The sequence below is a fragment of the Carassius gibelio genome, chromosome B13 (genome assembly GCF_023724105.1).
Source record: "Carassius gibelio isolate Cgi1373 ecotype wild population from Czech Republic chromosome B13, carGib1.2-hapl.c, whole genome shotgun sequence".
Taxonomy (NCBI): domain Eukaryota; kingdom Metazoa; phylum Chordata; class Actinopteri; order Cypriniformes; family Cyprinidae; genus Carassius; species Carassius gibelio.
The window spans coordinates 25,898,356-25,921,701 of record NC_068408.1 but is presented as its reverse complement, the minus strand read 5'-3'; the positions used below and the strand labels follow the sequence as shown (position 1 = coordinate 25,921,701).

The 23,346-nt window shown below is 36.6% G+C and overlaps 1 protein-coding gene and 1 long non-coding RNA gene across 3 annotated transcripts in view; both read left to right on the top strand.

Moving 5' to 3' along the window:
- Positions 1-23,346, top strand: part of LOC127970042 (slit homolog 1 protein) — a 68,502-nt gene that overhangs the window by 11,782 nt on the left and 33,374 nt on the right. The gene's annotated exons all lie outside the window — the stretch shown is intronic.
- On the top strand, positions 4,237-8,651 carry LOC127970043 (uncharacterized). Of its 2 annotated transcripts, none has more exons than XR_008156486.1 (4): positions 4,237-4,292; positions 5,206-5,359; positions 5,532-5,601; positions 8,323-8,651. It is a non-coding gene; the product is annotated as an uncharacterized LOC127970043 (long non-coding RNA). The 2 variants fall into 2 exon arrangements; XR_008156487.1 differs by having other exon boundaries at positions 4,246-4,283.

Here is a 23,346-nt window from a genome sequence, read left to right as displayed (position 1 = left end):
AAACCTCTATTAAAACAGATGTCCAAATGAGCGTACCGTTACGCTACAAGCACGTTCTGGGCGCACGGAGAGGTGGCGGTACGCTCAAGAGCTATATTTGGAAGAGGCGGTACTGAGTACCGGTGCGTACCGGCCCACTTAAAGCACTAGCAATGACTATACTTTGGAATTTTTTTGCAGTCCACTTAGAATTCAACATGGAAATCATTTTTGTTTTTTATTGGCATTGATTGTTTTGAAATTCAAATGGTACTTACATGCCTGTGTTTTTATTTCTGTAATAAATATGGCTTTCAAGCCAACAGTTAATTTGGAGGATATTGATGGTTTATTGCAGGTATGTTGTTTACATGAGAAAATCTGTGTTACAAGTTAAACAAAAATTCCAATAAACAATCATATTTTGAATTTAAATAGTTTCTTTGTCTTGAGTTTACATTAATTATTTACATTTACATATCCAAAAAGTTTCAGTCTTTTAATTGCGATTAATCGCGATTAATTTAAAAAAATTGTGCGATTAATTAGTTAATTTTTTTTTATTGATTGACAGCACTAATATATATACAAGGGAATGAATTAATAGAAAAAGGGAACAGATTCTTAATTCATGGGAAATATTTCGTAAATTGTGCCATGTACATATATTCTTGTCTGCACGTGTTTGACGACAGCAGCAGCAGCAGTGTTTTTAATGCCTTTTAAATGCATAAATTCATCATAATTTTGCAATAATCTCTTAGGCTGTACTGTTAGTGTTCTCTGTTTGCACCGAGGGATTCTCTGTATGTTTGTACATGAGGAAGACTTGACTTGATCTTCAGCAGAGAAGAGAATTGCTCCGTCTCTTCTTGTGAGAAGTGAATCAAACCGTCGCTGTTCATGTTTCATGTGATCGGCTCTTGACTGCAGAAGCCACAATATGTCCACATTTTTTAACAAATGTTTCAGAAATGTTTTTTTCTTAGTTCTGTGAATGATAAGGGAACATTCTGTTTTATTTATTATTATTATTATCAGTATGCAGAGTTACTTTTGAAAATTTTAAATGTAATGAACAGACAAATGTTCAGCTAGAGGAAAAAAAGTATTCCATGAGTGTTTTGAGTAACATTTTGAGAGCATTATTAAAGAGCAGAAAACTTTTAGTAAAAGTTCTATCAATGTTACTAGAAGGATTTGCCAGAACATTAGCCTTAACGTTAGCAGTTCACCTACTGTGAAACTCAGACTTTGTTCAGCTTGCTTCATGTAACACTGGACAGGAAGTCACCTTGACCGGGCTTGAGCTCAGACCACACAGAGCCACGTACAATGGCACCGTCACATGCAACAACACCAACAATGAGTCTTTTTTGGCATGTGTGTGGACGTGGTTTTGAAGTCAAAGACATGGTTGTTAAGGTCTTTCATGGTTGCTCACTGTGTCTGGTGTGATTCTGCTGATTGCTGTGTTTCTGAAGAGGCTGGCAGTGAATGCAGGTGAACTTTCCCCGGCTGCTGGAATGACTGTTCCCTTGTTCATGGCTCAGTCAGACGGGAAAGCAGTGGCCTCGACTTTGCCTTTAAGCGGAGCACACATGGCAGTAATTGAAGAACGGATGCTATTGTTCCAAATCTGTTTCATCCAAATATTGTGATTTTCTGTGATGCAAGATCCTGTCTCTGAACTGTTGAAGATACAAGCCCGTTCATACAGCACTGGACTGGATCCAGGGGAAAGTCGCTTTCAGAAACCTCTAAAGGTAGAGAGAGCGATTCTTGGCTGAGACTCGATGGGAGAAATCGGTGTAGTGCTTTGGATGAAACTGTGGCAGGCGTCCAATTATTAAAATCAATCCTTCCGCGGAGCACAGTACACGTCTCTGTTTTACACATCAGCGTGTGGACTTGTGTGGTTCATCTGTGGTGTGGGAGTGGGCACAGAAGGGTTTGATTACAACTCTCTTAACAAATCTCAAATCATGGCTTTATTGTTCTAAAAACAGATTTTGGGAGGACACTTTTTTTAAAAGCTGTGTTTAAAGTGTTGATGATCTAGCACATATTGGACATCAGCTCAAGGATTTATGGAGAAATGAACTGAGACCATGCCAAAAGAGGACAAATGAAGTAATGCTGTGGTTTACACAAAGTGCTCCCGTTTAACTTTACTACATGAATGTCATTTAATATTACAGAGCATACTATAATCAATCTTCCTTCGGGAGGGTTTAACCAGACTGTCATGTCATGCCACGTGAGTATGTAATGAAATCTGTGATCAATCACTAAATATCATTAATCAATCACAATTGAATTAGTGGAAATTTGCTTTATTTAGCCTCGTATCAAAATGTAGTGGGTTGAGTTTTGGTGAATTTGTTTTTATAAAACCATTTATAATCAAGATTATGTAATAAAGTATTATGTACTAAATATTTAACTGATACAAAACGTGTCATTTATCCCAAATTAAGGTTTTTATTTATTGTGTTTAGGGCTTTTCTTCCCAGATTATTCAAAGATATTTAATGTGGTAATAATGCCCAAAATAAAATGTAAATTGAATGAAAAAATGGCTCAAACTCCTGTGCTTTTGTCCCTGCCAGGTAAAGGATGCTCACAAAAGGAGTTCTCCAGCTACTGTAACCTCACTGCTTTCACTTGACAGTTACATTAGTTGGCTTGCAATTAAACAATACTTTTACAGCATTTATTAATGCTTTCAGTAGCAGCTCTAGCATCCAATAACCAGTTTCTTATTCCCAGCTTTAGTTCCCAAAAGCACACATCTGTGCCATTATTAAATTCTCACCTGTTAAATATATTTCTATATAGTTCAATTCTGTTTAAAACTATATTGGCCATATAGTTTCAGGATAAACATAAAAACATAACAGTATAAAATATAAAATGAACATTCTAGGCTTTTCATGCTTTGCTTTTGTTACTTAGTTTATTGGAAAGCAGTTCATACATTGATTATTATTTAAAATTTAAGTATAACTTTGGATATTTTCTCTGTCATAAGTACAATTTTCATAAAGATAATTTTTCCATCTTCATCTGCATACATCTTCCCTGTTTAATCGTACCATGCTTTGAATTAGACTCTTACCAACTATTAACAAACAATAATAAAACAATAACGATATGACTTTTCTGAATGAAATCAGGTAAGCTGTCCATGAAAGAAGCAGCAAACAAACCCTGGTAGTGACCTCTATAATTATTGTTTATTTATTTATTTATTTTTGGTTTATGATTATATATGTTTAAGGTCTTCTAACTGTTTAACGTTTCTTTTAAGCATTTTGCTTTCATTAAGTCAGCTTTCCAAACATCAGCTACTCTTGTATAGAGTTTTATATGCTTTCACGTTTCTAGAAAAGTGTGAAATGAGAAAATGAATTGCTAAGCAAGTGTTCTGTTAGAAGAGTGAAAGGAAATGACAAATTTCACGAGAAGGTTATGAAATAGCCTAGATGTTAGCAGAAGACAAATGAGGAGAAATGAGGAGAATCCGGAGATACGCAAGAGCCTGTGTTTCTAAGTCAGGGCTGTGTCACCTCTTGTCTAAGCCAAAGAGACTGGTCTTTACTCGCGCCATGGGCTTTCCCAGGCTGCCATTGTTCTTGGTCTCCAAGCGATAGGCCTTGCAATGCCACCAAGGAGATCGGGGACCTGCATGTTTGATTTTGGGTCAGCACAATGGGGCCTGGCACGTCCTGAAACTCCTCTGCCATTTACTAGACCTTTCTTCCCCCTCTCGCATCCTTCACGGCCCTTATTATGAACACTTGGAAAGAGAGACTCACAGCGCTGGCACAAGATTGGTTAGACCACCACAATCAATGGATGGAGCTACACATGTGACTGAAGAAGTCCAGAAGAAGTCCCTTTAAGCACAGACTGTGGATCTTGATTGTGGACTTCATAAGAACAGCTCAGATATTCCATTGCCTGTCTCCTCCAAAACTAGACTGGAGCTGTTGTAAGTACAAAACGCTTAGACCTCAACATAAACTATTTATAAAAACAAAAAACAAAGTTTCTCTACACTCAAAAAAATGATTTTTGCTCTTTGTTCAATTTAATTAATTAACATGAGCACATACAACATAACTCTTTGTAAAAATGGTGTCAACTTAATTATATTTAACAGAAACAATGTAATTTTCAAAAAATTAGGTTTACAACATTTTTTTAAATTGAGTCAACAAGAATATTTTTTGTTCATCTTAACCGGATGCACGTCATCAACGGAAACGGATGCAGATGGATTGCTCAGCAGCTAACATGTGAGTTGGGTAAGTGGCCTTTTTTTCTTGTCTATCACCGTCCATCTAATTTTATTTAATTAACAAACTAATTAAAATATGCTTTCTTAATATCTTGTTGCATACCAGAAAGTTATTTTTCTATAAGCACTGTATGAATATAGCTCTTAAGTGTGTCTTTTGTAGCTGATGTTAGGTTTCTGGATTCAGCACGTGGTGCAGACTTTCTTTTTTTCCTAAAAGTATCAAAACGTTAAAATGAAGAATCGCGGAACAAGAGAGAACAGAACACCCTTCAGTACCATGAATTAATGTATAAAACCAGGGCCATAAGACACGACTGATAATTAGAAATTGCCAAATTGTCCCCTAGGATTTTAAATTCTTACTCTGCATTTAGCTGTTGTTAGGGTGACAAAGTTTCAAATGTATATTTTAGGTCTTCCTCATCTATATTTAATTTATTGCTCGTCATTGTTAAAACGATTGAGATGCCAATCAAAGCGCACAGCAGCCAATCGAAGGCTTTAGATTGGTCACGCTTGTTAAGTTCACGTGCTCGTGACTGAATTCACCGCGTTCACGGAGTCTCGTCTTAAACAACAAATAGTGTTTTAGCGACGTAAGTATTACATTTCGCTGCTTCAGTAATTGTAAGTGGAGTTTTTGCATTTCTTCTGCTAGCTAGGTTATGATCATGGACCGACATTATGTCTGTGTAGTCAGCTAATAACGTTTTGTTTCTCCAAGCGCTTGTTTGTGTAAGTTAATGTTATTCTGTTACTTGCGATTAATATATCAAGAGGAATAATCGAAAATGATTTCTGTCATAAGTTGTCACCCTGACCCTGTATTAAATATTTTGTTTTCTTTGTAGCATTTTAACCTTTTTTGTCTTTGCTGAATTGCCCATAAACAAGACCTCTGTAACTTATGTCTTCAGATAAATGAATTTCATCGGATCACAACCCTTCCTTTACACTCCAAAATTCATGTCCAAACTGGATCTGTTCTCTGATGATCTGCTAAAAGTGTTTACCAAAAAGGGTGGAGTGTTTAGAAAAAAGATTCAAGATGTGATGCTGCCAATGTCTCAGGTAGTATTTTTATTTTTTTCAGTTTTTTTATAAATTGCTTTTTAATACAAGCTATTGATATAGTGCTCTGTAATTCATAATGGCTCAGAGATGTGTATTGGAGGGTGTCATGTATGAATATCAGAAACCTGAAAAAATGTTTTGTCTGTTTTCTTATAATGCCACCATGGAGACCAAGCAAGAGTGCATTCTCAAGGGGCTATGCATCTACCTGAATGAAGATGAATATGATGGAGTATTTGGTGAGTTCTTTTTCGTTACAAACAGTTATCACAAGTAATAACAAACTTGACCTTGCAAAAGACGTGACATGAACTGTGCCTAAAATTTTTTCAATTTAAAAGCAGAGACACTTTCTTATATATATATATATATATATATATATATATATATACACGTTTGTATGTTTGAATATCAAAAGACATTCCCCATCAAAACTGCTGATGGGTAAAGAGTTAATGTACATTTTTTAATTTTAAAATATTGAGTAAATTGTAAAGCTCAGATATGAATTAAATGACTGATGTTAACTTCTCTTTAAACCTTTGTACTCCACACAGCCACTGGTTTAGGTTTACGTGATATCATCCTGTTTGATAAGCACAGTTCTTAATAGTCAATTCGATTCACCTTTATTTATATAGCACTTTACACAATACACATTGTCAAAGCAGCATAATTAAACAGGAAAATAGTTTGTCTGTAATGCAAGAGGACAATAACAAACAGACAGTTTTTGTTTTATTTTTTAAGAAAAAGTCAGTTCATTGATTATTCAGTGATGTCATCATCCAGTTCAACTCTCTTCCAATAGTGTCTATGCAATCAGTCAAGCATCCACATTCGCCAAAGGTGGCAGTGGCAAGGAACCAAAACTTAAAGGGATGGTTCACTTTCAAATTAAATTTTGGTATGTTTTAGCTTACCTCAAGGACTTCCAAGATGTAGGTGTCTTTGTTTCCGCAGTATTTCCCATTTTGATATTTTTAGGTCAAACTGTTCTTGTCTGTGACTAATATAATGGAGGTCTATGGTCACCACCTCAAAGAGCATGAACAGAGAAGTCCAAATTAAACAATTCCCACCGTAAGTACACATTGATGACCTAAGACACGAAACGAGCGGTTTGTGTAAGAAACCAAACAGTATTTATATCGTTTTTACCTTTTGTACACAACCACGTCCAACTGATGTGAGGGCGCGAGTACTTCCTGTTGTGTGACGTGTGCACGCTCTGGCTTAGTCTGCGCAAGCACGGAAAGCACACTCATGGTTTACACTTACTGTCTATGGTTTACACAGAGATTTCTGAAGTGTTACCTTACACTGTGAAGATTTAAACATATTTATACGTACAGGAAATTGCAATGGAAGATGATTTCAATACATCAACAGACAACGTTGAATTTGTCACAGCCATATTTAAACCAGAATACACAGATAAAGTACTCAGGAGCGATCATGGAAGCATCCGCTGCGGCAGCACGTCTTCAAGCCTCAGAGAGACAGAGATCTCTTAAAAATTGGTGGTGTTTTAGTAGCAAGTGTTGTGAGATGCCGACAGAACTGGAGAACATATGTTGTCACGAATGGAACAACTACAAGACGACAACAAGGACATTATCGTATCACACACCAGCCTGACTGAAGATCCTGAGTTTCCTCCACTGTTGAGCCGCAGCGTTTTGCACATTGTGTTTAGTATGCCACGTATAAACTAGAGGCGACGTCCAATGCCAGAGGGACCCAATGGCACACTGTCAATAGTGAGTAATGTGTTGTTTATTATAATTGCAACGATTATAGGGTGCATTATAAACAAATTAATAATTACAGTTACTGCATTATATTTCAGACAATGCAGATTGGTGGTGTATTGTGTGGTAAACCATAAACAATGAGTGATGTACACACGCGAGAGATCGCTTCCGGCGCTTTTCGCGCTTGCGCAGACTAAGCCAGAGCGCGTGCGCACGTCACGTCAGGAAGTACTCGTGCACTCAGATCAGTTGGACGTGGTTGTGTACAGGAGATAAAACCAAAATAAACGGTTCATTTTCTTACATAAACCGTTTGTTTCGTGTCTTAGGTCATCAATGTGTACTTACGGTGGGAATTGTTTAATTCGGACTTCTCTGTTCATGCTCTTTGAGGTGGTGACCATAGACCTCCATTATATTAGTCACAGACAAGAACAGTTTGACCTAAAAATATCAAAATGTAAACTACTACGGAAACAAAAAACACCTACATCTTGGATGCCCTTGAGGTAAGCTAAAACATACCTAAATTTAATTTGAAAGTGAACTATCCCTTTAATTAGTGACAGAAATGAAAAATAAACTTTGGGAGAAAGTTTACTTAATCTGGGTGCCAGTTCTCCTCTGGCCTGATGAAAACAGCAGTTTAATTCCAGGCTTCACGGGTTCAAAATACAAAATATGATAAAATGACTTTTGCTTCGTATGGCTGCAAGACAACAACAACAAAAAATCATAACTGTTGGCAATAAATTTCAAGTTCTTATGTTTTAAATCAATGGAGGAACAGTAATGTATTGTTCATTGTTTGTTCATGTTACTTAATGAATTAACTAACATTAACTAATGGACATCATTCTAAAGTGTTACCGAAGTATCAATGGCTCTTGAGAATATCTGGTATTTTATAAATGTAATTTGTTAATGTCATTTAAATTAATTAAAAATTTCAAACAGTCACTGAGTGATAGTTAGAGATTTTAAGGAAGCATAGTTATTCATTGTTGTGATATTGACAAAGGCACTGTATTATTTTACATTATAAAGTGGAAAACAGTCTGCCAAAGGTGTTGAGTTGGGTTGTGATCTGGTGACCGAACGCAATAGCATTGTTTTTAGATGGCTCGTGAATGTATGAATGTGCTGTGGAAGTAGAGTTGTTCATTAAAAATAACTGTTTTTTTTTTTTTTTTTTTTTTAAAGGATGATGACCCTGCAAGAACCGAAGCGGACATAAAGAAGACCTTTTAGGGATTCTGTGATGTAAAGCATGAATTTGCTGATGCAACAGAAGACCCCGAAGATATCTGCATTGTGCTGGAAGATGTGGAGGTGCTTTCTGGTTTAGGTAATGTAGCATTGGCTACAGCCATGCTACTTGGACTAATATACTCTTTAAATCTTACTCATCCACAGGAGATCCACTACACTTTTAAGGTGCTCCAAAAAATGATTCTCGAGCTGAACTTGTGTAAATTGTCTGCCAAAGCACAGGCGCAGAAAACAAAGCTCTTCACTTAGGTGTGCTGTGTTTGAGAAAACCCCTTGGTGAATGCTGTTTTATTTCTTTGTATGCTCATGTGATTTTGTTGTATCTGAATTTTTGCACGATGAGCAGAGGTGATTACGTCTCTCAATCACATTTAATATCATGTTTAAGAAAACAAAATAAAATAACATTTTGTTATATTCTTATATGCTCATGTTTTATTTGAACTGTCATTTTTGTAACTTAATGACCATGTTTAATTGCCATATTTGCAGTTTTAAGCAAGAAGACACTCAAGGTTAAATGTGCTCATGTTTTAAATACAGATTTTTACTAAATGGATTGACTTTTAACATATTGACTTTCTTCACAGTAGACTATAGGTATACAGTAAAAAGGTTTTAATGTAATAGAACACAATTATTTCACTTTCATTTGGAAGTAACTGTAGAATCAAGTTAGATAAGTGTAATGATTTAAATTGTTTCTAGTATGCAGTACAAAAATGTTTGTAGTTGACATTGCATTGTTAGATATAGTAGACATGACCAAATTGAATGTAGTTAACATAGCATTATTTTATATAGTAGGCATGACAAAATTCAGAGTAGTTAACCTGACACAACTTTCTCTATTAGGCATGGCTAAACATTATCTAGTAGAATGGACCAATTTTCTTCTTGTTGTCTTGACTAAAATAATTTAAGTTTACACAACAAGATTACAACAAATAATTTCAAACTAATTCGATATTGTTTGGAAAATGTAATTCAATTTCGTGGAAAAGTTTACTCAAATTTTTTTAAGTTCATTCAACAACTTTTTTTTTTTGAGTGTAGTGCCAATAAATATCACATCACTACAGCAGATTCTCTCTTCTGTATGTGTGCAACCAAAGAAGCACAACTATAGAAGCCTTTATAAACATGATTTGGCCTTAGTTCATTCACTTAATGAGCAGATTTAAGAATCTCCATTGTAAAAAAAAAAGAAAAGAAAGCACCGCGGAGCAAGTGTTGTTTTAATTAGCAGTTTTTTCATACACGTTTTATTTTCTGAAATAATACACAAATGCATCTCAATGATCAAAATGCATCGATAATGTTTAAGAAGTGTCCATTTGTCTCTCGTAAACAGTGTGAGAGATGCGTTTAGGTTGCGTATAATGGCATTGCACTCCATTGTGCTCCAAGGCTCTTGGAAATTTACGAACACTTTTCATGCTACTTCGATTACAGTTGTTTTGGGAAATGTTCCACAGCAATTATGTGCTACTTACATTTGTGTAACATTCAGCTTAGTGTTTTGGGAAATCCAGCTGTTGTTACTGTCAATTCACAAATATGATGTTTGGATAATGCTGTATTTTATTTAGCGATAAGTTTTCCGGTTCATGCATCAGCTTTTAATATCAGACGCATCAGAGTTTAATAATAAAATAACTTAACTTGAACAAAATGACAAAAGAGAGAAAACACAGAGGAATCAGGAAGATTTGAGTCTTGTGTTTCATTCAGTCTTGAGGTTCATGTGAGATCAGTAAGTGGCTTAGAACATTTTTTATGTTTTGTTCATGCCAAAACATGATCATACTCTTTTAACTGTAATTTGTATTTTTAAATCCAATGTGTGAACAGTTTGACATCTGTGTGGAATATGTTGGTCTGTGAATGGCTGCTCCATTCGTTTTGGATTTATTACAAAAATGTGTGATCCAGAAAAACATCCTGCCATCAAAGTATTACAGTGGAGAGGTTTCAAATTCTACTCCATTATGTGCAGAAAATATGCTCTTTGAGTTACTCCCTCCGTAAAATCAAGCTCTTCTACAGATGTTACTTATGTGCACAAACCAGGTCAGAATAAATGACTTTTATGGACATATTGTACAGATGGTTACAGTCAGTATCGTTTTCTTAGACTTGCTAACTAGCCTTAAGCCAAATACAGTATGTTGATGTGTAGTAGTGCGGTCTCATACCATAATGTTTCTCAGAGTGAAAAAATTGGAGGCCTAGAACAAAACCTTGGGGGATACCATGCAGTATGTGACCCTTGTTTGCCTTGTTAAATTTTTATAATGATTTTTTTGCTTAAATGTGTGTTAATAAATATCAGTGTAGATCTTGTTTATTGCTGCAGCCATGTTTTAATATCTGCGTCAACTGTTTAATTCAGGCAAATCATTTTTAAACAATGATCTGATTAAACTGCAGCTAAATTTGGTCAAGAGCAGCTAACTCCTACAGTATGACTAACCTGTCTAAATTGAGAAAATGCAATAATTATTTCATCCTCAAAACACTCACTATATCTAACTGGTACCTTATAAGCATGATTTTTGTACTGTATCACATAGTGAACTTTGATGTGCATTCACATGCTTCCACTAGCGTTCACATCCTGGTTCAGTCCACACAATCTAGTCACTTTAGATTTCAGATCAATGCCCAGAAGTGCCCCCTATGTGCCCTTAGTGCACACCAAATGCTCTCAGAAGCCAGTTAATTAGATTAGAATTTACTAGATTGAGAAAATGCTTTCCAGTTAATGCATGATATGCATCAGATGATTAGTAAAAACCAGCGGGAAACTCAGCCGTTCTTGTTTGACACATGAAAGCAAACCTTGTTGGTATATATGTTTGCACTTCTGTTTCCCATATTGGACGAGGTTGATGTAAGTGTGTTGATCACTGTTTAAATGTGAATAAAACCTGTAATTAAATTTGTTCCTCATATAAAAAGATTGTCTCTTCTGAAGACTTTCAAATCTCTTTTTGAAGCTTGAAAATGTTGATTGCCTAGAATTCTAATTATGGACAAAAACGATTAGAGAATATTAAATATCTTCATTTGTGATCTGAAGATGAATGAAAGTCTCATGGGTTTGGAACAATGTGAAGGTGAATAAATGATGAAACAATTTCATTTTTGGCTGAACCGTTCCTATAAGTATATTCTGGCCAACTACTGACTGCAAAGGAAGAAAAAAACACATCATTTATATGCAAACGTAAGTGACTTTCAGAGAAGTGGAGTCACAGTGGCAACGTGGTTTTTGGAGTTTCTGTCGCTCATCTACACTGAGAGGCGGATGAAGCGTCTGTTAATAAATAAATTGCATTTGGAAATGAGAGCAGCTCTCTCTAGATTTGCTTTGAGAATGGCTAATCTAGGGCTGCATCCGTGGATGCTGGAGAAATCATAGAATTTGAGGTGATTTTACACAAGAATTATTGATCTTTTTTTCCTCGTCCCACTGTTGAAGTTCTTTGTTTTCCATTGTGCACAGCACTCGCCTCATAAATCCAAATAAGTAGGAAACCAAGTAGAGAGATCACTGGCATCACAATTATTAAAAAAGTCTCTGTATGAGTCATTGCATATTTAGGAGTGTGCTCAGTAATGACCATTTCACTGCAGCCTCCCCTGTGTAAACATCAGCAATTCTGCCCTACTTCTGAAGTGTTAAAGAGAGGACAAGGACATGAGGGTAAGTTGCTCCTTCTGCGTAATGTTCCACTTCCACTTCTCTGAAAGTCTTTACAGTCTTAACCTTGATCAAACACCCAGCATGCTTCAGAGTTATTAATTACACAGAAAAGAGAGTCTTTAAATATTTAGACTGTTTGGAGTAATAGGTGGAGGAATTTCAGTGTGACACAACTACCAAATGACAAAATAGAATTGTGAATGTTGCTGTCATGCTTGGGCTGAGACATGTCTGGCTTACACAAACTATATTGGCTACATTAGAGTTCAAATTGAGTCTGTTAAAGCCGTTAGTGAAAGGCCTTGATGGTGTATATCATGTGACTGTTTGTCTGATGCTATCCAGACACTCAGCTTTGCTCTGTAGGAAGCAGAGCTTGGATGAGGGGATTGCATTATCATTGACGTTTTATGTAATTGTATGGTGGTTTTCAGTTTAGTAGTGATCGAAAGCTGTTATTTCTTCTTTTTCACTAATGGCACCTTCTATTATCTGAGATGTACTTCACACCCCATCCATCTCGCACTGGATTTGACCATTTTCGCCATAGAACAGCCTAATTCATATTCAGAAAGCAGTACAGCGTGGGCACCATTAACAGCTCAAAAGCATAGAGAAACAAAGAGTCTGTGAAGTGTGTGTTTGTGCATTAACCTGTAAGCCTTCATATGCTTGTGTGTGTGTGTGTGTGTGTGTGTGTGTGTGTTAATGAGAGTCGGTCATCAAGGATGACAAACACATTCTCAAAATGTCACCACGTCTACCCTCCAATTATTCAATTTTACTGATCCCATGCTGCTCGGTAACCCATTGCCTTGTTACCCTTTCATTTGCCTTTGCAAACATTGAAAGCTAAAGAGGAAAAAGCCAAATCCATGAGCAAATATTAGCCAAGCGACACAAAGGCATTCCAGAGCAGTTTGTTGTCCTCTCACTCCCTGACTCATCTTTAACCCCTCTCAACAACTCCTTTCTTCTGCAGTCATTCTCCTAGAGCTGGTTTTACTCTCTTGCATGTGTAGCACGGTTACCTTATTTAAACCTGCACATCTGTAAAACACTGTATACAGGTGCTTCTCAATAAATTAAAATGTTGAGGAAAAGTTCATTTATTTCACTAATTCAACTTAAATTGTGAAACTCATGTATTAAATAAATTCAATGCACACAGACTGAAGTAGTTTAAGTCTTTGGTTCCTTTAATTGTGATGATTTTGGCTCACATTTAACAAAAACTCACCAATTTACCATCTCAACAAATTAGAATATGGTGACATGCCAATCAGCTTATCAACTAAAAACACCTGCAAAGGTTTCCTGATCCTTCAAAATGGTCTCTATGACAATCGACACCCTTCACAAGGAGTGTAAGTCACAAAAATTAATTGCCAAAGAAGCTGGCTGTTCACAGAGTGCTGTATCCAAGCATGTTAACAGAAAGTTGAGTGGAACTAAAAAGTTTGGAAGAAACAGATGCACATCCAATCAAGAGAACCACAGCCTTATGAGGAATTGTCAAGCAAGCTGGATTCAAGAATTTTAGAAAACTTCACAAGGAATGGACTGAAGCTGGGGTCAATGCGTCAAGAGCCACCACACACAGAAGTGTCAAGGAATTTGGTTACAAATAGTTAAGAGAATGCAAACGTGTAAAAACCATTAATTTTGTTGTTTTTTAGCATTTAATACCAACTTTAATCCTACTAGAGATTTTTGTATCTGACTAAAGGCACACTGTAAATCATGAATTGCTTCTTTCAATTACATAGCAAAGGTGTACAAAATAGTATCATCTGTGTACAGATGAGCCTTAGCTTGATTCAGATTCAAACCTAAATTATTTATATAAATGGAAAATAAAATAGGGCCCAAAACTGAACCTTGAGGGACACCCATTTTTACTTCTAGCAGGAATGAAGTACAGTTATTTAATGCCACACACTGAGTTCTACCACAGAAAACCAATTTAGCACATTACTACTAAAACCTATGTTTTGCAATCTTTGCAGACACTAAATGTTTTTTTATTGCTTTTATGAAGTATTCTAATTTGTTGAGATAGTGAATTGATGGGTTTTTGTTAAATGTGAGCCAAAATCATCACAATTAAAAGAACCAAAGACTTAAACTACAGTACTTCAGTCTCTGTGCATTGAATTTATTTAATACATGAGTTCCACAATTTGAGTTGAATTACTGAAATAAATGAAGTTTTCCTCAAAATTCTGATTTATTGAGAAGCACCTGTACTATTCTAAATGCTAGAACATCTGAAAAGCAACCCAGGCTCATTTGAGAAAAACATGCTGTCATTTCTTGCACTTTTTGTGACTCTTTCAAAGTGAAATGTATAGTGAGTGATGCTTAAAGCATGTTCAGTTTTACTGGAAACAGATAAGCATGTATTTTTGGTTGTTGTACATATCTCACCAGTTCAGAAATGTTTAGTGCGAGGCTCTAAAAGGTTAATGCTCTGTCACGTTTAAAAATAACTTAGCACATACACTTTCTCTGACTTTTTTTTTTAGTAAAAGCAAACGTGAGATAAAAGTGTTGCTGAATCAACCGTGTCATTTTAGCTTGGTTCTGCTTGAGCGTTTAATCGAGTGTCACGACTCACAAGACTCAGACCAAAGTGCTACACAGTACAATTGCAATTCTGTACCAGGTGTGAAACAGAGCAAGTTTACTATGTCAGAAATACCCTACCTGGTCTTATGGCAAAAACGTACCTGGGGCACTTTTTCACGAAACATGAAATACATACCAGGTACAAAAAAAAGAACACTAGAGGCAGTAAAACTCTGACACCTTTTATTCCTTTTCAGAAAAATTTACAATTTCGATAAATAAAGCGTAATTTTCGCAAAGTTACTTGAATATTATGATAATGACTTTAAAATAATTTTAATATGCTGGGATATTTGAAAACTGATGCTTTTGATTGTTAGCATTACACATATCCAGCTTTATATCTATGGGTTTTCATAGATGATACGCTTGTTCGCTAACATACTTGAGAAGTGAAGAACTCCGGATCAAATCCTGTGTATCTACGGTTCGACTAAACAGTTAAAATCTACATATTACATAGCGGCATGGTTGCATCAACAAATTATATCAGTTTTGCATTTGTTAACACTATTGGGTGGGCTTAGGTTAGGGTTTGGTGTAGGGCATATTTCCAACACGATAGAGCATTAATTTTTAGCAACTGTCCACTGATATTTGAATTCTGAACCGCCGCAATACGTTCAAGAAGCAACATAATAAAAACACAGCAAACTGCAGCAAAACATGCAGTAAGGTCCATAACTGAACTTCATTTCTGCAGCTTTTAATATGTTTTAAATAAATAATGAAAGGAGGCACTGGTATTTGATATCATATTTCGTCTTATTGTAAATATACAGTGAAGAAAATTGCAGTAGCCAAGGTGAGCTGAGTGATGTTATCAAGTATGCTGCTGTTTGCAGAATTCACACTCCTGAGTCGAACTTGAAAAGTCCAAACTACCGAGGATGCAAGGCCAAAAATTTGCTTACTTTTTACTGAGAAACGCGCAAAGACCTATGTCACCAGACTATTTGCCTAATCTTCAGGGTACTTTAGACCACGGTGGAAACACAGACAGCAACAGGTCTTGGGGGAAAATAGTTCCTGGGGAAAAGGTTCCTAGTACAATTGTTCTGGGTAATTTCGGCGGAGACGCGGCAGAAGTTGTTCATTTCAGGTGGAAATCTTCAGTGAATTGGTATGTGAATGGAGCACATTGTACTAATGAGTCTAGCTTGTCTAAATATCATTGTAAGTTCTGACAGGGAAACAATAAGATGAGCAAACACTCTCGCAAAAGTACACAGACGCATCCAGTGGTCATAGTCTCTGGAAGGAGGACTCTACCCACAACACAGCTACACAGAGACTTTCAAATTATTCCTCTGAAGAAATTAAACCTATAGGTCTAAGAACGCAGGAGTCGTTGTGCAACCGATGCATAACCCTAGGTGTCTCACCCTTGGCCTCGGGTCTAAATGCTGTTCCCATCGCTGTCACGGACTGAAGATGGATTGGTCAGCCTGGGCCCCTGGAGCTGTGTTTGCCTGAGGAAGACCTGAGGTGGAGAGGTCAGTGTGGTGGGCTGACCGGGGGCACAGATGATGTCCACGCTATACTGAGAGCTCTTACTGCCTATTCACACACCAGTGCTGACTTTCCTTAGAGGGAAGGTTGTAAATGAAGAAGACAAAGATAATCCGATACACTTCCCTGATTGAAGGGGGCTCAGTGGGACTGGATTGGATTGTGTTGTGCCGAACCCCTTCAGACACGAGCTGTGATTGTCCTTCTCTCTGACGAGGCTGGTGCTTGGCTTGAAATCGCAATCAGTTTTTACAGAGTAACAACAACAAAAAACATTTATTGTTTTGAAAGTTGCAGGATTTGTGAATGCAGTCAACATTGTGCAGAATTGAAAAATTTTGGTCCATGATGAGGTAAATTACATTTAGTTTCACGTTTAGAGCGAGAAACATGAGTATGGTGATCTGGTTTTCACAGTTATCATCCCTGATTGCATTTGTACAGACACAAGTGTGTGTAAGGATTGAAGTCGTTTCTTTTTTCTTTTCTTTTTTCAGAAATGGAAAACAGGACAGTCTTTTCTCCTATCTGGCATTTTTAAGAGGGCACCCTCTCTCTATATAGGCTCTATTTATTTCCTCTCTGTTTTAAAGTTTCCTATGTTGAAGCCTCTGGGCTGTTTTAAACATATCGTGAATCTGGCAGAAACATGGCAGAGAATGACCTTTCCCAAAGAAGGCAGAGCTCTGGCTTTCTGGAGGGGACTGTGGGAGTTTGGAAGTATGAAAACATTAGCATTGGAGTCCAGAGTGATCATGAGAGCCTCTCACACACTGACTCCTGTCTGTTCCTGCTCCATTGTTCCTGAACACACACACACACACACACACACACACACACACACACTCAGTTCCAGCTGGGTACCTTGGTCTCCTAGCAACCTTCACCTCAGTAATTTGACTGGCGGCACCTACAGCGAGGAATCATTGATTCACAAAGCCTCAGGACATTTATATTACACCCGCAGAAACAGACCTTTAGATTTCTGTGGGCCGTGAATATATCGCTGCTGTATTTCACTCGGACATCACGTTGTTTGCTTGGCTGTATGTCAACACCAGTGAAATATACTGAATGCAAGATCATAATGACATTTTCTGCTCTGAATTTGTGTAAATAGTCAGAACGTATGGTAGCTCAGTTATTAATATGGGAAAACAGCACACATATCATGTTTATGATATCTGAATCAAGTTAAAAGCACAATTTATTTATAAAGCACCTTAAAAACAACAGTGTACCAAAGTGCTGAACAAATCCATAAAAATAAACAGTGTCCATGAACACTAACTCCTCCCACCACCGTGTGATTGGGCTAGTCACTCGAAGACCCAGGTTTGACTCCGCCTCTAGATTAACCTTTTTTTCTCCATTTTCAAATCTCATATCACATCAGAAAGGCTTTTATTTTCAATAAACATGAAGGCAATAATCAAAACGTTGACAATAAAGTATGGGGTAGGATTAGTGTATAGAGTGCTTTATTCAGTTCAATTCAATTCAAGTTTATTTGTATAGCGCTTTTTACGATACAAATCATTACAAAGCAACTTTACATAATATTACGTTTCTACAATATTTAGTAATAGTGGTGACTGTCAGTTTATGTGCACATGACAGACATTTTCAGAAAAATGAATACAAGACGTAGTCAACCAGACGATGAACATTATTACCAGCAGTTATTATATGATGCAGTCACACTTGTAGCAATATTAGTTAGTTCTGTTGTTGATTCAGGGTCAGCATCATCTAGGGTCCTCTGAGGGTCAGCATCATCTCTTCTCAGGTGTTCTGGATCCAGACTGGAGCTTGTGTAAATCCTAGTTACATAGAAACAAATAGAGACATCATTAGCATAGCCGCTGATCCAACAAAGTAAAATTACTTAGTTTAACCCAAGCTAATGAATAAAAATGCAACTTTGAACAGATGCAACTACACTCACAATTTAAGAGATACATTATTCGAATGCTTGGCGAAAGAGATGTGTTTTTAATCTAGATTTAAACAGAGAGAGTGTGTCTGAACCTCGAACATTATCAGGAAGGCTATTCCGGAGTTTGGGAGCCAAATGTGAGAAAGCTCTACCTCCTTTAGTGGACTTTGCTGTCCTAGGAACGACCAAAAGTCCAGCGTTTTGTGACCTTAGGGTGCGTGATGGGTTGTAGCGTGGTAGAAGGCTAGTTAGGTACGCAGGAGCTAAACCATTTAGGGTCTTATAGGTAAGTAATGATCATTTGTAGCTGATACAGAACTTAATAGGTAGCCAGTGCAGAGACTGTAAAATTGTGGTAATATGATCATATTTTCTTGACCTGGTAAGGACTCTAGCTGCTGCATTTTGGACGACCTGTAGCTTGTTTATTGAAGAAGCAGGACAACCACCTAGAAGTGCATTACAATAGTCCAGTCTAGGGGTCATGAATGCATGAACTAGCTTTTCTGCATCAGAAACAGATAACATGTTTTGAGCTTGGCAATGTTTCTAAGATGGAAGAATGCAGTTTTTGTAACATTGGAAATATGATTTACAAAAGACAAATTGCTGTCTAATATAACACCCAGATTTCTGACTGTAGAGGAAGTAACAGTACATCCGTCTAGTTGCAGATTGTTGTTTACTAGATTCTGTGTAGATTAACACTTCTGTGTTAGACTTTATTGTCCCAACAAGTTGGCATCCATTTAATAATCTGATTATAATTTACACTCAATACGTTTTTATTGCATACTGTTTTATAATGTATTACAATACTGAGGTGCAGATAATTGCCACTATTTGCACTAAGTACTATTAATAGAAGAAAATCCTGCTATTTTAACAGTGTAAATAAAATCTATTTGCATTTAGTGTACCTAGCATCCATCACCTTTCCCTTCATGCAAATAGCCGCTGCCAAAAATAAAATAGAGTAAAATAACATAAACATAAAAAAACAGAGAAAAACATGTTAGAGTAGATAAAAATCAGCCAGCACAAATGAATCTGATCCAATCTAATGATCCTTGCAAAATAGCAAAAGGCTCATCAAACAAATAAAACACAAAGATAAGACTGTAAAAAATATTTTAGCAACATTACTGGAGTATGTTTTACAAAAACGCTTTTTCAGTCTTTCTACTTTTTCAGTCTTTCTACTTCAATATCTCATGCTTAATTCATTGTGTTACTCGCGTTTCTTTGGAATAATTTGCGACTAATAATAGCATATAATAGATGTGGGATTTCAATTTAATATCAATTTATGATTGAGAACAGAATAGAAAAGAATTTGCTGTTGATCTGTGAATCACCTGTGTATTTATTTGTATGTTTAGTTTGCTGCCACTGCTAGTATTATTATTATTATTGGTTTATTACATGTTTATTACATGGCAATCCACCAGTTATTAATGATCATGGGGCAGTATTGCTGTTTCAGGGTTATTTTGGCAGTTTTGGCTGTTGGATCTGAGCGTTTAGAAGGAAACTAAACATTCCTGGTAAGGTGTATGTGCTGTTACTGAGTCACGTTTGTCTTTAGCTGATGAACAGCACTGAAAAATGATCATGTCCTCTGTCACCCAGAGCACAGAGGCAAAATAACCGTCCAGTGAAGCTTTATGAACCGATGAAGAGACCACTCTCCACTCTCATTTCCGCTGCTAGGAACCAATCTTTCCTTCTGAACATTTCATAGCGTCAGGAGATTGGACTGTGCATTCATCTGAGGATCTGCCAAACACAATTCTTACTTGAGTGCAAAAAGCTACCTGGCAAACGAGGAGAAAAAAGAAGCCATGCTTTGAATATTCATATTTAGCACACGGAAGCGAGCAGGAGAATAATGCGTGAGAAATGTGTGAGAGAGCAGATATGAATGAACCCGGTCTGATCCTGCTAAAGTGCCCTCACACGATTGACACTCAATAGAGCGGCAGACAAAACACTAGACACTTCTCTCTGTCCTGCACTTCCTCATATTGTTCAGTCCCAAGACGTTTTGGCTGGAATCATAATTTCCAGACCAGGATTCATTTTAATCAACTGCCTGCTGTTATAAAGTGCTGGAGTTGCATCGTAAGCTTTCAGAATGCATCATGTATGACTTTAAAGACGTGTATATATGTGTTTACAGGTGGTTTAGCATTTTCAATTAGATGGACATTTCTAATGCATTGCATTGTGGGAAACAGTGTCTAGAGGTATGCCATTTTTTTTAACTGTTTTTGAACTTTTTCAGAGTATTCTTGGTGTTGTTGATTGGCTTTATTGATGTTTGTGGGGTTATTTTATATTGACAGTGGCTTCTGGCTTGTTTTTTATTCATACTTCCAGATGCTTTCAAATGATCAAGCCAAATCTAGTTTATTTGAATGGGTTGAAGCATTGTGACTGTGAGAAATGTGCTTTAAGGAATTAAATAATTATACAGTAGCTTTGTCACAAAAAAACTTTCCACTTTTTCTGACTCCCAGCTGGGTTTGGATCGATACCAAACTCCATAAAACCATGCATGTGATGTTTGCTGCCTGTTTTTCATGCATTTGGACATAAACAAGACTTCTGCTTGGAGATGTTTAGCTTGGCTTGTGTATCTCTGTTGCAGAACAGCATTCAGATGAAGCAGGAGACTCAGATGAGCGAGAGAATACATTTAGTATTGTATTCGTTTATTATAAAGTGTTTAACTTGAAGCAATGTGGATCCTTGTCACTTTTTGCGTCCATATATCTTTGCTTTGATAAAACATGTGTTTGTCAGAAGGAAAAGCTGAACAGAAATGACATGAGAGTGTTTTCTCCAGTACTTCAGCGATATCTTTATCGTTGTTTGTTTCTATCACTCATCTACCCACCAAACATCCCACATCACAATTTACACAATGCTCGCCTTCTTTTCTGGATATTCTTGGGTTTGTTTGGTTAAGAAGTTGACTATTTTAGACACGTGTGCATGTTTAGATTTCAGAACAGTAAACAGTAAAGCTCTCGGAGAGCTAAACCTTGCGTTTGAGCATAAAGAGAGTAAGTGGTGATGAAGAAAGCTCAAAGCTCAGCAAGGCTTTGACTGTTGGTCTGAATCTTGAGGGAATGAAAGCTATTTGTGTTGTCTCTGTGGTTACTGGACTTCCTCGGGAGGCTTCCGGACGATTCCCAGCTCCCTCGGGAAGCCTTCATAACTCAGGGATAATGGCATGCGGAGCAGGGAGAGGAAGACAATCCTAGTTCTGTATGGTGTTAAGCCTGCAGCTTCACAAACAGCATGTGCTACTGAACTGAGAATGGTCAGGCTCCTGTGTTTCTGACCTGAAGAGGATTGTCTTTTCTCTGAAAGTGCTTGGTAGTGTTAGTTCATTAGACTAAAACTTACTGGGTATATAATAAAGCACTATATAAATGCCTAATTCATTCAAATAAACCCACCAAAATAAATAAATAAAATAAATACATACATAATTTCAGTTTTCCCCACCTTGTAACATTTGTGGTGTTATTGGTCAAAAATGATCAGCCTATTAAAAATTGCTGAGAAATGTCCACTCATGCTACATTATCACCAGATATGTTCCTTCAGTTATCTATCACAGGTGTTGTACTTCCTTTAGGAGCTGACTGATAGACTCATTGATCTGGGGTTTTGAGAAAGCATTGCCACATTCACAAATCGGTCTAATGTAATCTGTTTCTGTGTCTCCACTCAAAACTTGAGGTGCTTGAGCTCAGATCAATGAGGTCTATGACCATTCAGGTCCAAAAACAAATATAAAACCTGTGCTAACTGAAGAAAACACAAGCTGATGAAAAGATTGAATCCAAGATCTGGTGGTAATATACCATAATGAAAATGTGTGAGCCATGTTTAAAAGATTGTTCATTTTTGACTGGGAAAATCAAATCAAAGCACAAGGGTTAGGCTAAGTCCTTTTATTTTAGTCTTGGATTAATGCGAAGATCCTACACATATAGTCTTACCTTATACGAATAAAACAAATAAGAGACTGTGGACTGGTTGTTGATTGATTAAAGACTGAAACGAATGAAGTGTAAGTGACTGCTTTGAAGGAGCTGAAGGGAAATGGCATGTTACTTTCTTTTTGTCTTGTTCGGCCCTCTAACAAACACACCACCAGACCTCATTAGTTCTGTCTGCTTTATCACCAACCCTTAACCTACAGCAGCAGACTTCAAGAGAAACACACCATCATCATCATCATCACCATCGCTTGAATCAGGAAATGATCTGGGACATTACTGTGTGTAAGAGCCCAATAAAGAGCCTAACTCGAGAGGAAGGAATCTGCTGTGTGTTCTCCTCTCATTAGTGTTGAGAGATGCACAATTAGCCTCTCAAACATCAGCGTGTAATCCACTCAGATTACCCAGAGAGCTTTGTGCTCAGCAGACGATCACTTTAAAGCATGACGACAGGATTTAGGATTCTGGCTTTGAGCTGGTGCTTCGCATGGCCTGCGATGACACGTCTGTCTGTTGACTTTCACAAGCGTCCTCAGTCTGTTATTACGGCCGAGCCTTTGTTTCGTGTTCAGAGTCATGTCCAGAACAAAGAACTGCTTTTCAGATGTTCAGTGCGTAACCATTTTATTTACCTCTTTGCAGGTTTTTTTCTTTCTGTAAAAAAAAAAAATCTGTATTTAGCAGGGTTATTATAGTTACATGAAACGAAAAAAAAAAACATCGCAATCATTTATTGAAACATGACTGAAATGAAATATAAAAAATATTTTCATTAAAAAAAGCTATTTATCATATTTATTTAGTTAACTTGTTGTTATAATAATAATAATAATAATTAATTGAAAAAAAGGAATCACTACATTAAAAAAACAGACAATTTTTTGTAGCACATGTAAAAATGCTTATATATATATATATATATATATATATATATATATATAGTTCAAAATATGAATAAAAACTATAATATCTCGAAAATACAAAAAATATGATAATCGATATAATATATAATATATAACCAGTTATTTTATGTAATTTTACAATAAAAGTCTGGTAATTGTACAATATGTTAAATATAACAAATCCATGTATAATTTACAGTAAAAAACTGTAAACTGATATTCCCACTCCACATTATT